The sequence below is a fragment of the Culex quinquefasciatus genome, chromosome 1 (genome assembly GCF_015732765.1).
Source record: "Culex quinquefasciatus strain JHB chromosome 1, VPISU_Cqui_1.0_pri_paternal, whole genome shotgun sequence".
Taxonomy (NCBI): domain Eukaryota; kingdom Metazoa; phylum Arthropoda; class Insecta; order Diptera; family Culicidae; genus Culex; species Culex quinquefasciatus.
In genome coordinates this window covers 60,913,264-60,927,292 of record NC_051861.1, presented here as the reverse complement: position 1 = coordinate 60,927,292, position 14,029 = coordinate 60,913,264, and the positions used below count along the sequence as shown (strand labels likewise).

At 22.8% G+C, this 14,029-nt stretch overlaps 1 long non-coding RNA gene across 1 annotated transcript; it reads left to right on the top strand.

Moving 5' to 3' along the window:
- Positions 1–377: 377 nt before the first annotated feature.
- On the top strand, positions 378–12,104 carry LOC119765075. Its single transcript, XR_005276486.1, has 3 exons — positions 378–498; positions 5,224–5,334; positions 12,044–12,104. It is a non-coding gene; the product is annotated as an uncharacterized LOC119765075 (long non-coding RNA).
- Positions 12,105–14,029: the final 1,925 nt, after the last annotated feature.

Here is a 14,029-nt window from a genome sequence, read left to right as displayed (position 1 = left end):
GTTTGAGCACTGAGTGTTCGAACATCAACACAATTCTGAATCGACAGGGAGGAAGAAGCGTGGGGACACACCACCATACGCTCCGAGATTTGGTTGTATTCGTTGGGAGCACCATGCTAAGAAGGTTTGGTACTCCGGGACCCTCTGGGATGGGACATTGGGAGCGTAACATTTGACGGAAAATTCCCTGTTTGAAAAATGTCGCACGTCGTACGAGTTGTCGCACGGTTTTGATTTTACCGTTTCGATATCGATTGGTCGAAAGGACGACAAACGTACGCCAAACACTCGACATGCCGGACATTGTTTTTCCATCGATTTTCTTTCAATTCGACGTCACGATTTTCGACGACACAAACAGTTTGACAGTTCTCTTCAGTTGATCTTGTTCCGTGTCTTGTTCGGACTTGATTGCAACCGAATCGAACCAGCTGTCGTTTCTTTTGGGATTTGGTTTACGAGCTTCGAAGATTTTGGACGATTTTCGACGGATAATAGGTAAGTTTAGTTCTAGATTGCAGGCCCGTATCCAGAATTCTTCAATGGGGGGTGTTTTCCCTTATAAGGCGTTAGGGGTGTATGTGTGTTATAGGAAGGGCGTATACAGTCAACAAATGCGTACCAAACAAAAAAGTGAAATTTGCTTTATATATTGTAGCAGTAATGCTAAAAAAATATCTAAAATTCAATAAGTTCATGAAAATATTGTTATTCTTGCATATATCATTGATGTGATATATGTGATAGAAAATATTGAAATAACGCCATTGAATCCCTTGATAGTTTAGATTGTTTTGTTTCCAATTATTTTTTTTCTCTTCAGTAATTTGTTTTGCCCCTTAGTTTTTCGAGAAAATTTTACATGAGAGCATTTTTTTTTATCTATACACAGCTTAAGCCAGATTGGTAACGAACTCGAGCATCTCAAGCCAAATCAATTCAAAATGGAAATCAACTCGTATTATCTATGCGTTTGGGTTTTCGCAGTTTTTATTATTTTTTTAACATAGTTAGTTAGATTTTAGTTTAAAAAAATTAAGGCGATGTAGACGTATCTCTTCGATGTTTTCAACAAAGTTGTTCTTTAAAACTTAAACTATAAGCTCATAAAGTTTTTGGAAAATCAAAATCAACAAAAAGTTTTCGTACCAAACTTACCAGATTTCTAGCTTTCTTTGAAAGAAGACAAACATCAAAGCTGACAGATATTTTTTTCTTGTCAAATGTAACATAGGGAAATTTTCGTATGTTTGGCAGGTTAATCTCTCGCTCCCAACTCCATCCAATTTGCTGATTTTCACTATTTAAAGAACTAATTTAGCAAAACTTTCGATAGAAACTTGCTTGCTCACTTCCTATTGAGCTATTTATCACTCGATTTCAGTCGAAAACGCTTTTAATAAGCTGTAATTGAATGTCAAAGTACTGATATGACAACATTAGAGGCACGCTGGAATTAGATGCTGTTCCCCTACCAACTAACATTTTTTTTTTTCAATCCTCGTCATATCACACAATAACATTTTTAAACATTTTCGAATCAATCACATTTCAGAGAACAGTTTGTAGATAAAAAAGATAATATCGTAAAAAAAACATTGATTTGTCCGTACAAGTTTCCATAGAAGTTTGACAGCTGCCCATACAATTGCTTACGAGGCCATTTCACGAAGCGGAACACCACTCGAAGTTGACTTTTTTCTGAATATGCCTAAATTTTAGCGGAGCTGTTTATCCTATCGAAACATGCAAAATCCCTCCTTTTTGGCACCGCCCCAAAGTTTTACGATTTTCATCTATTTCTTTAAATTAGTTTTCAAATGGCCATGTCTGGGATACAAAAAAGCAAAAATCGACTGCTTTTTTAAGAAACGCTGAATTATATGGCATCATCAAATTTTTTATTCGAATCAAACTTTACTTGTCAGGACAAGTTGATATCTCTTGAGAATTTCAAATTTATAAGCTTAAAGTAGCAGAATTTACCTACATCCATCCCTGCATCATTTATTCTAATTGCTCAAAATGCTGCCATGTTTGATTTTAATCAAAATGTTGACGCTGAATTGAATCAGCGTCAAGTTTTTTTCTAAATTGCAGTCGAATATTGCTCTATCATTTTTTCCAAAATATTTGACAATATTTTTTAACTGGCGAAAATCGCAAAACTTTGGGGCAGTGCCAAAAAATAGAAGATTTTTGCATGTTTCGATATGATAAACAGTTTCGCCAAATTTCAGCAGGATCAGAAAAAGTAGATTTTGAATTTGTACTTTTTTGTTTCCAGTTGGGGAGAAATGACCCTATATAAAAAAACACTTTGGCGTACATAGTCAAAGTTGGATTTGGATCTGGCCGATAACGATCTAAGTATTTTGTATGTATGTATGTATGTATGTATTTGAACCCCCGCCTTGGCAGGACTTGGCCATGACCACAGTATATTTCAACTGAGACGGTTCGGTTAGTAACCACCATATAGGGCCCATCCAGTTAGTCAAAGGCTTTATAATAAAAATAGCTGGCCGTTTTTAGTGCGATTTCGATTTTTCGAGATTTTTATGAGGGCGTATTAAGCTAAACTTTAGTTTTTTTCAAGGCGTCAGCGATCAAAGCTTTTTTTATATTTTCTTGAGGGCGTATTTAATGACAGTTGAATTTTTTTCAAGCCGTCAACGATCAATGTTATTTTTTAAATAATTTATTGAGGGCGTATTTAGTTAAAAAAAAATTCAAGGCGTCAACGATCAAAGTTTTTTTAAAATAATTTTTATGAAGGCGTATTAAGCGAGAGTTTAGTTTTTTTTCAAGGCGTCAGCGATCAAAGCTTTTTTTTATATTTCCTTGAGGGCGTATTTAATGGAAATTTTTTTGCAAGGCGTCTACGATCAAAGTTTTTTTTTAATAATTTCTTGAGGGCGTATTTAGTGAAAGTTTTTTTTTCAGGGCGTCAACGATCAAAGTTTTTTTTAAATAATTTTTATGAAGGCGTATTAAGCGTGAGTTTAGTTTTTTTTCAAGGCGTCAACGATCAAAACTTTTTTATATTTTCATAAGGGCGTATTTAGTGACAGTTGATTTTTTTTCAAGCCGTCAACGATCAAAGTTATATTTTAAATAATTTATTGAGGACGTATTTAGTGGAAGTTTTTTTTTCAAGGCGTCAACGATCAAAGTTTTTTTAAATAATTTTTATGAAGGCGTATTAAGCGAGAGTTTAGTTTTTTTCAAGGCGTCAACGATCAAAGCTTTTTTTATATTTTCTTGAGGGCGCATTTAGTGACAGTTGAATTTTTTTTCAAGCCGTCAACGATCAAAGTTTTTTTTAAATAATTTATTGAGGGCGTATTTAGTGAAAAATACAATTTCAAGGCGTTAACGATCAAAGTTTTTTCTTAAATAATTTTTATGAAGGCGTATTAAGCGAGAGTTTAGTTTTTTTTCAAGGCGTCAACGATCAAAGCTTTTTTTATATATCCTTGAGGGCGTATTTAGTGGACATTTTTTTGCAAGGCGTCTACGATCAAAGTTTCTTTTAAATAATTTCTTGAGGGCGTATTTAGTGAAAGTTTTTTTTTCAAGGCGTCAACGATCAAAGTTTTTTTTAAATAATTTTTATGAAGGCGTATTAAGCGAGAGTTTAGTTTTTTTCAAGGCGTCAACCATCAAAGCTTTTTTATATTTTCTTAAGGGCGTATTTAGTGACAGTTGATTTTTTTCAAGCCGTCAACGATCAAAGTTATTTTTTAAATAATTGATTGAGGGCGTATTTAGTGAAAGTTTTTTTTTCAAGGCGTCAACGATCAAAGTTTTTTAAATAATTTTTATGAAGGCGTATTAAGCGAGAGTTTAGTTTTTTTCAAGGCGTCAGCGATCAAAGCTTTTTTTATATTTTCTTAAGGGCGTATTAAGTGACAGTTGAATTTTTTTTCATGCCGTCAACGATCAAAGTTTTTTTTAAATAATTTATTGAGGGCGTATTTAGTGAAAAATAAAATTTCAAGGCGTCAACGATCAAAGTTTTTTAATTAATTTTTATGAAGGCGTATTATGCGAGAGTTTAGTTTTTTTTCAATGCGTCAGCGATCAAAACTTTTTTTATATTTTCTTGAAGGCGTATTTAGTGACAGTTTAATTTTTTTCAAGGCGTCAACGATCAAAGTTTTTTTTAATATTTTCTTGAGGGCGTAATAAGCGAGAGTTTAGTTTTTTTATTCAAGGCGTCAGCGATCAAAGCTTTTTTTATAGTTTCTTGAGGGCGTATTTTGTGGAAGTTTTTTTGCAAGGCGTCAACGATCAAAGTTTTTTTTTTAATAATTTCTTGAGGGCGTATTTAATGAAAGTTTTTTTTTTCAATGCGTCAACGATCAAAGTTTTTTTCAATTATTTTATGAAGGTAAATACGCCTTTATGAAATAATTAAGAGTATCGTTTAGTTTCAAGGCATCAACGATACAAGTTTTTTTCAAAATATATTCTTGAGGGCGTATTTAGTGCAAGTTGAGTTTTTTTTTTCAAGGCGTCAATGATAAAAGATTTTTTTAAATATTTTATTGAGGGCGTATTTAGTGAAAGTTGAGTTTTTTTAAGGCGTCAGCGATCAAAGTTTTTCTAAATTATTTTTATGAAGGCGTTTTAAGCGAGACTTTAGTTTTTCTCAAGGCGTCAACAATCAAAGTTTTTTTTAAATATTTTCTTGAGGGCGTATTTAGTGCAAGTAGAGTTTTTCTCAAGGCGTCAACGATCAAAGTTTTTTTTTAATTTTCTTGAGGGCGTATTTAATGAAAGTTGGGTTTTCTCAAGGCGTCAACGATTAGTTTTTTTTTGCAAATATTTTCATGAGGGCGTATTGAGTAAGAGTTTACTTTTCTCTTGGCGTCAACGAACATAGTTATTTTAAATATTTTTAGATGGGCGTGTTTTGTGAAGTGGAGTTTTTTCGTAGCGTCAAATGTTTTTATGAGGGCGTATTTACTGAGAGTTGAGGTTTCACTAGTGGTGTATCTAGTGAGAGTGAAGTTTTTCTCTGGGTGTCAAATTTTGATAGTCATAAAAATGGCGGCCCTACGGGGCGTTAGGGGTGTGAGCCATTTTTTTCCATGGGGGGTGTTGAACACCCATAACACCCCCTAGATACGGCCCTGCTAGATTGTGATATTTTTGCTGCCGAAATGTTCCGGCCGGGGTGCGCGAGTGACCGAATCAAAGTGTCTTTTATTCCAGATTTCGGTCTTCGTGGCGGAAGACGAGATGGGAAGGAACCGGTTTGCGATCGAGGTAGCGGTTGGTGTTTTACTTTCCGCGGGAGGTTGGGGCACATACCTGATGAAACTGGTGAGTCATGTTTTAGAAACGAAGTGTGTGTTTGTGTGAAATTGTATTAAATTCAAAACCTCAAAACATCAAAATTGTTTTTACCCAATAATTCCAAACCACAGAAAAAATTACCAGAATTTAAAAAATCTTAAACACTACAACTGTAAAATTCTAAAGTTTTTCATTCTCAATTTTGAAACTCTAGTATTTCAGAATTATAGAATGCAAGAATTCGAAGAGTAAAAATTTCTTTAAATTCATGGAATAGTGTTCAATTTAATTCAATTCTGTTTTATTTGTAAATAATCAAGTTACAGTGAGATCATTTAGGTTCACAACAGAGTTTTAGTGTTCCTTTCAGCTGTGTTTTACATCGTAATTCAATCGAAAAATTATTACTTCATGGAATTGTGTAAATTTTTAATATTCTTAAATTATAGAATCTAATAATTCATAAAATTTTCGAAATCTTAAAGTTCTCAAGACATTTCCCTTTAAAAATCTGAAAATCTAAAATATTTAAATTTTGCAATTGAAAAAAAAAACCCTCAAATACTGAAATTCTTTAATTCTAAAATACTTTAATTGTTAAATTTTAACATTATTAAAATTCTTATATTCCCAAAATACTTGAAATAAAAACAAAATCCAAAAATTCTAAAAATTATGAGTTTGAAATTCAAAAAATTCAAAAATAAAATAACAATCAAATTTGTTGATAGCTTTATATTTTGAATTTCTAAAATTTTAAAAATTCGAAAAACTCTATTAATTATAAAATTAGCAATTTCAAAAGTCTAAAAATTCTAGAATCCTAAAAATTGTAAGACTTCTTAAAACTCCAGAAATCTTTGAATAACTCTAAGAACTATTAACTTTTTCAATATTTTAAGAAATTACGTGAACTGCATTGGATGATTTATGTATTTCAGAATTTTAAGGTTTAAGAATATTAGAACTTAAGAATTGGATGATTTATGTATTTCAGAATTTTAAGGTTTAAGAATATTAGAACTTAAGAATTTTATAATTTTAGAATTTAAGAATTTAGGAATTTAAGAATTTAAGAATTTAAGAATTTTAGAATTTTAGAATTTTAGAATTTTAGAATTTTAGAATTTTAGAATTTTAGAATTTTAGAATTTTAGAATTTTAGAATTTTAGAATTTTAGAATTTTAGAATTTTAGAATTTTAGAATTTTAGAATTTTAGAATTTTAGAATTTTAGAATTTTAAATTTTAAATTTTAGAATTTTAGAATTTTAAATTTTAGAATTTTAAATTTTAGAATTTTAAATTTTAAATTTTAGAATTTTAAATTTTAAATTTTAAATTTTAAATTTTAGAATTTTAGAATTTTAGAATTTTAGAATTTTAGAATTTTAGAATTTTAGAATTTTAAATTTTAGAATTTTAGAATTTTAGAATTTTAAATTTTAGAATTTTAAATTTTAAATTTTAAATTTTAGAATTTTAGAATTTTAGAATTTTAGAATTTTAGAATTTTAAATTTTAAATTTTAGAATTTTAGAATTTTAGAATTTTAGAATTTTAAATTTTAGAATTTTAGAATTTTAGAATTTTAAATTTTAAATTTTAGAATTTTAGAATTTTAGAATTTTAGAATTTTAGAATTTTAGAATTTTAGAATTTTAAATTTTAAATTTTAGAATTTTAGAATTTTAGATTTTAGAATTTTAGAATTTTAGAATTTTAAATTTTAGAATTTTAGAATTTTAGAATTTTAAATTTTAGAATTTTAAATTTTAAATTTTAAATTTTAGAATTTTAAATTTTAGAATTTTAAATTTTAGAATTTTAAATTTTAGAATTTTAGAATTTTAGAATTTTAGAATTTTAGAATTTTAGAATTTTAGAATTTTAAATTTTAGAATTTTAGAATTTTAAATTTTAGAATTTTAGAATTTTAAATTTTAAATTTTAGAATTTTAGAATTTTAAATTTTAGAATTTTAGAATTTTAGAATTTTAAATTTTAAATTTTAGAATTTTAAATTTTAAATTTTAAATTTTAGAATTTTAAATTTTAAATTTTAAATTTTAGAATTTTAAATTTTAAATTTTAGAATTTTAAATTTTAAATTTTAAATTTTAAATTTTAGAATTTTAGAATTTTAGAATTTTAAATTTTAGAATTTTAAATTTTAGAATTTTAAATTTTAGAATTTTAAATTTTAAATTTTAGAATTTTAAATTTTAAATTTTAGAATTTTAAATTTTAAATTTTAAATTTTAGAATTTTAGAATTTTAAATTTTAAATTTTAGAATTTTAGAATTTTAGAATTTTAAATTTTAAATTTTAAATTTTAAATTTTAGAATTTTAGAATTTTAAATTTTAGAATTTTAGATTTTAAATTTTAAATTTTAGAATTTTAGAATTTTAAATTTTAGAATTTTAGAATTTTAGAATTTTAAATTTTAGAATTTTAAATTTTAAATTTTAGAATTTTAGAATTTTAAATTTTAGAATTTTAAATTTTAGAATTTTAGAATTTTAAATTTTAAATTTTAGAATTTTAAATTTTAGAATTTTAAATTTTAAATTTTAAATTTTAAATTTTAAATTTTAAATTTTAAATTTTAAATTTTAAATTTTAAATTTTAAATTTTAGAATTTTAAATTTTAGAATTTTAAATTTTAAATTTTAAATTTTAGAATTTTAGAATTTTAGAATTTTAGAATTTTAAATTTTAGAATTTTAGAATTTTAGAATTTTAAATTTTAAATTTTAGAATTTTAAATTTTAGAATTTTAAATTTTAAATTTTAAATTTTAGATTTTAGAATTTTAGAATTTTAAATTTTAAATTTTAAATTTTAGATTTTAAGAATTTTAGAATTTTAAATTTTAGAATTTTAAATTTTAGAATTTTAAATTTTAGAATTTTAAATTTTAAATTTTAAATTTTAAATTTTAAATTTTAAATTTTAAATTTTAAATTTTAAATTTTAGAATTTTAGAATTTTAAATTTTAGAATTTTAGAATTTTAAATTTTAGAATTTTAGAATTTTAAATTTTAAATTTTAAATTTTAGAATTTTAGAATTTTAGAATTTTAGAATTTTAGAATTTTAAATTTTAGAATTTTAGAATTTTAAATTTTAGAATTTTAAATTTTAGAATTTTAGAATTTTAGAATTTTAGAATTTTAAATTTTAAATTTTAGAATTTTAAATTTTAGAATTTTAAATTTTAAATTTTAGAATTTTAGAATTTTAGAATTTTAAATTTTAAATTTTAAATTTTAAATTTTAAATTTTAAATTTTAAATTTTAAATTTTAGAATTTTAAATTTTAAATTTTAGAATTTTAGAATTTTAAATTTTAGAATTTTAAATTTTAAATTTTAAATTTTAGAATTTTAGAATTTTAAATTTTAGAATTTTAAATTTTAAATTTTAAATTTTAGAATTTTAGAATTTTAAATTTTAAATTTTAGAATTTTAGAATTTTAGAATTTTAGAATTTTAGAATTTTAAATTTTAAATTTTAAATTTTAGAATTTTAGAATTTTAAATTTTAGAATTTTAAATTTTAGAATTTTAAATTTTAAATTTTAAATTTTAAATTTTAAATTTTAAATTTTAGAATTTTAGAATTTTAAATTTTAGAATTTTAAATTTTAAATTTTAGAATTTTAGAATTTTAAATTTTAAATTTTAAATTTTAGAATTTTAAATTTTAGAATTTTAGAATTTTAAATTTTAAATTTTAGAATTTTAAATTTTAAATTTTAAATTTTAGAATTTTAAATTTTAGAATTTTAGAATTTTAAATTTTAAATTTTAAATTTTAAATTTTAGAATTTTAGAATTTTAGAATTTTAGAATTTTAAATTTTAGAATTTTAAATTTTAGAATTTTAGAATTTTAGAATTTTAGAATTTTAAATTTTAGAATTTTAAATTTTAAATTTTAGAATTTTAGAATTTTAGAATTTTAGAATTTTAGAATTTTAAATTTTAGAATTTTAGAATTTTAGAATTTTAGAATTTTAAATTTTAGAATTTTAGAATTTTAGAAATTTTAGAATTTTAAATTTTAAATTTTAGAATTTTAGAATTTTAAATTTTAGAATTTTAGAATTTTAAATTTTAAATTTTAAATTTTAGAATTTTAGAATTTTAGAATTTTAGAATTTTAAATTTTAGAATTTTAGAATTTTAGAATTTTAGAATTTTAAATTTTAAATTTTAGAATTTTAAATTTTAGAATTTTAGAATTTTAAATTTTAGAATTTTAAATTTTAGAATTTTAGAATTTTAGATTTTAAATTTTAAATTTTAGAATTTTAGAATTTTAAATTTTAGAATTTTAATTTTAAATTTTAGAATTTTAAATTTTAGAATTTTAGAATTTTAGAATTTTAAATTTTAGAATTTTAAATTTTAGAATTTTAGAATTTTAAATTTTAAATTTTAAATTTTAGAATTTTAAATTTTAGAATTTTAGAATTTTAGAATTTTAGAATTTTAAATTTTAAATTTTAAATTTTAGAATTTTAAATTTTAAATTTTAAATTTTAGAATTTTAGAATTTTAAATTTTAGAATTTTAGAATTTTAGAATTTTAGAATTTTAGAATTTTAGAATTTTTAAATTTTAGAATTTTAAATTTTAAATTTTAGAATTTTAGAATTTTAGAATTTTAAATTTTAAATTTTAGAATTTTAGAATTTTAAATTTTAGAATTTTAGAATTTTAGAATTTTAGAATTTTAAATTTTAAATTTTAAATTTTAGAATTTTAGATTTTAGAATTTTAAATTTTAAATTTTAGAATTTTAAATTTTAAATTTTAGAATTTTAGAATTTTAGAATTTTAAATTTTAAATTTTAGAATTTTAGAATTTTAAATTTTAGAATTTTAGAATTTTAAATTTTAGAATTTTAGAATTTTAGAATTTTAAATTTTAGAATTTTAGAATTTTAAATTTTAGAATTTTAGAATTTTAGAATTTTAGAATTTTAAATTTTAGAATTTTAGAATTTTAGAATTTTAAATTTTAAATTTTAGAATTTTAGAATTTTAGAATTTTAGAATTTTAAATTTTAGAATTTTAGAATTTTAGAATTTTAGAATTTTAGAATTTTAAATTTTAGAATTTTAAATTTTAGAATTTTAGAATTTTAGAATTTTAGAATTTTAGAATTTTAAATTTTAGAATTTTAGAATTTTAGAATTTTAGAATTTTAAATTTTAGAATTTTAAATTTTAAATTTTAGAATTTTAAATTTTAGAATTTTAGAATTTTAGAATTTTAGAATTTTAGAATTTTAAATTTTAGAATTTTAAATTTTAGAATTTTAAATTTTAGAATTTTAGAATTTTAGAATTTTAGAATTTTAGAATTTTAAATTTTAAATTTTAGAATTTTAAAATTTTAGAATTTTAGAATTTTAAATTTTAGAATTTTAGAATTTTAGAATTTTAGAATTTTAAATTTTAAATTTTAGAATTTTAGAATTTTAGAATTTTAAATTTTAGAATTTTAGAATTTTAGAATTTTAAATTTAAGAATTTAAAATTTAAATTTAAGAATTTAAATTTAAGAATTTAAGAATTTAAGAATTTTAGAATTTTAGAATTTTAGAATTTTAGAATTTTAGAATTTTAGAATTTTAGAATTTTAGAATTTTAGAATTTTAGAATTTTAGAATTTTAGAATTTTAGAATTTTAGAATTTTAGAATTTTAGAATTTTAAATTTTAGAATTTTAGAATTTTAAATTTTAGAATTTTAGAATTTTAGAATTTTAGAATTTTAGAATTTTAGAATTTTAGAATTTTAGAATTTTAGAATTTTAGAATTTTAGAATTTTAGAATTTTAGAATTTTAGAATTTTAGAATTTTAGAATTTTAGAATTTTAGAATTTTAGAATTTTAGAATTTTAGAAAATTTTAGAATTTTAGAATTTTAGAATTTTAGAATTTTAGAATTTTAGAATTTTAGAATTTTAGAATTTTAGAATTTTAGAATTTTAGAATTTTAGAATTTTAGAATTTTAGAATTTTAGAATTTTAGAATTTTAGAATTTTAGAATTTTAGAATTTTAGAATTTTAGAATTTTAGAATTTTAGAATTTTAGAATTTTAGAATTTTAGAATTTTTTAATTTTTTAATTTTTTAATTTTTGAATTTTTGAATTTTTGAATTTTAGAATTTTAGAATTTTGAAATTTTAGAATTTTAGAATTTTAGAATTTTGAAATTTTTGATTAGATTATTTTTAATACATTTTTTATGTTTTGATATTTGTTAACTTTAAGAATTTTTGAATATTTTGAAAATTCGTTACATTTGATATTTTCTAAAATTTTAACATTCTGTAATCCTTAAAAATTAAAGTTATATAGTTCCATTGGGTGTGGGGTGTGAGATTGGGTCAAACAAATTTCAGCATTTTTGTTTGACCCAATCTCACCCCTGATGACAGAATGTCACCTCTGATGACGGTTCATAAAATATTTCAAAGAATTTTGAATTTCAAAAAAATTGAAATCTTGAAATTCAAGCATAAGAACATTAATTTTTTTAGCATTTTTAAATTTCTTAGATGATTTAAACTTTTAAAAAGTCATGCAATTTTTATTTTTTGAGGATTTTTTTAAATTTAGTATCTTGAAATTTTCATGTTATTATTATTCAAATCTGAATTTTATTTATAAATGCTTGCCAATTTATGATTGACGCATCTTTTTTTCAGGCAACAAACGTATTCCAATCAGATCCTGCCGTCCACGTGTGGTCCCGCGTTGCAGCGCGATTTAGTTACCCTCCACCCTCCAGATTTTTTTAGTACAGATATTTACCCTCCACCCTCCAGATTTTTTTTAGTACAGATATTTACCCTCCCTAGCCACCCTCCAGCAGTTGAATTTATTACTATTTAACCAAAATTTAGAACTCAATTTATTATATGAAAATTTCATACTTTGTTAAAGAAAATTTAATTGATCACAAGTGTCATTCTTCTATACAACCAGGAATCGTTAAGTTACATAAGCGATGGATGGATCATAGTCTTATTCAACACTGTTATCAATGCCAAAGTGTTCCATTATCGATAGATAAACATTAAATAGCTCTGAAGACTACTATGTGTGTTTTGTTTTTTTTTCATAAAATTATTTTTATCAAACCGGTTCCGAGAAAATCCGGGTTGTTTCACGGTTTTGTCAAAACTGTTAATTAAAACGATAATCAGCGCCGTACCTAGGGGTTGGCGCAGTTGGCATGCCGAAAACGATGATTGTACAAATTTGTCATGTTATTATAAAATCATAGAAAGGTATTCAGAACAAAAGGGGCGCCAAATTTTAAAGTAGGACTACAAAATAACTCGATAATCTTGGTCGTAATATTACAAATATCACTTATAACACTTGGGGCGCCAAAATCAACTATTTCAATAATTATACCAGAATTAAATTTAAAATTAAATTCTCTCAATTCATTTATCAAAGGGGGCACTCAAGTGGCAAAAATTTCAGGGTTTTATAACAATTCTTTGAAATAGCTAGAGATTTTATATTCCAACTACAGTATATAAAATTCAATTTAAATTTCACCATTTTTTCCAGCATCAGGAACCATCAAGCTTTTTTATGTTTTGAAGTATTTTTTTATATAATCAGCTATTTAATTGAAATTTACAGATTTCTATTAAAAATCTGAAATAAAAGAATAAGATATTTCAAGTTTACGTTTTCGAAATACTGAAGTGTTTAAATTGAATATTTCTAACACAAAAATGCTTTGACTTTTGTTAAATTTCTAGCAAAATATTTTTTTCAACATAAAAATGTTGGTTTTTAAGAGCACATAAATTGCTCTAAATATATTATATTCTGCTGCTTGTATTCAATTGCTTGTAGCAAGAGTGGAAAAGTAAAATTTGGGTGTCTTCGACAAAGTTGCATAGATTGGCATGCCCACCAATTTTTTAGTCGTAAAAGTAAAATATTATACAATTTCTTGTATAATTTTGATTTGCAGAAACACCATTATCGCGGACCCATTAGAATTTAAACCAAAGCAAAATTTCAACTCCAAAAACAGCAATATTTTTGGGAAAACACAAAGTTCCACTTAATTTTGCTTCTAGGGTCAATAATTTGAAGAATGTTAGTAACATTTTCCTTGAAAATTTTTGTTTTGTTATGTTTTAATGGAATGGATAAAGTTGCTTATCTTTCACATACATTTTTTTTATTTCATGGATTCCATGTGTTGGGCTATCCAGTGAAACTTCGCCTAAATTTTCACATTTACACAAACGGTTCTAAAAGCTTTGTGTGTAGAGGGTGACTATTCTCGAGATTTTCAATTTCCCGGGAATCGAGAGTTGAATTTGGAAATTTCCCGGGAATTCCCGGGACCTGGTAGTGTTTATAACTATGCCAATATTGCCAGTAATGTATAAAGAAAAGTTATAAATGTGTTTCTTTTCAATGAATTCAGTTACGATTTGTTCATGCTTATTTAACGAAACGTTAATTAGTAGCCTCATTATTTTTGGGAACTATGATCTACTTCTTGATTTTTTTCTGAATCTGCAATACAACTTGTTTTATGAACTTGTTATTAGATTTTTGTGAAATAACAAAATAGCTAATATATAATTTCCCAGTATCGGGATTTTTACAATATAATAAATAGCGACTCAAAACAACAATTTTAATATATTTTT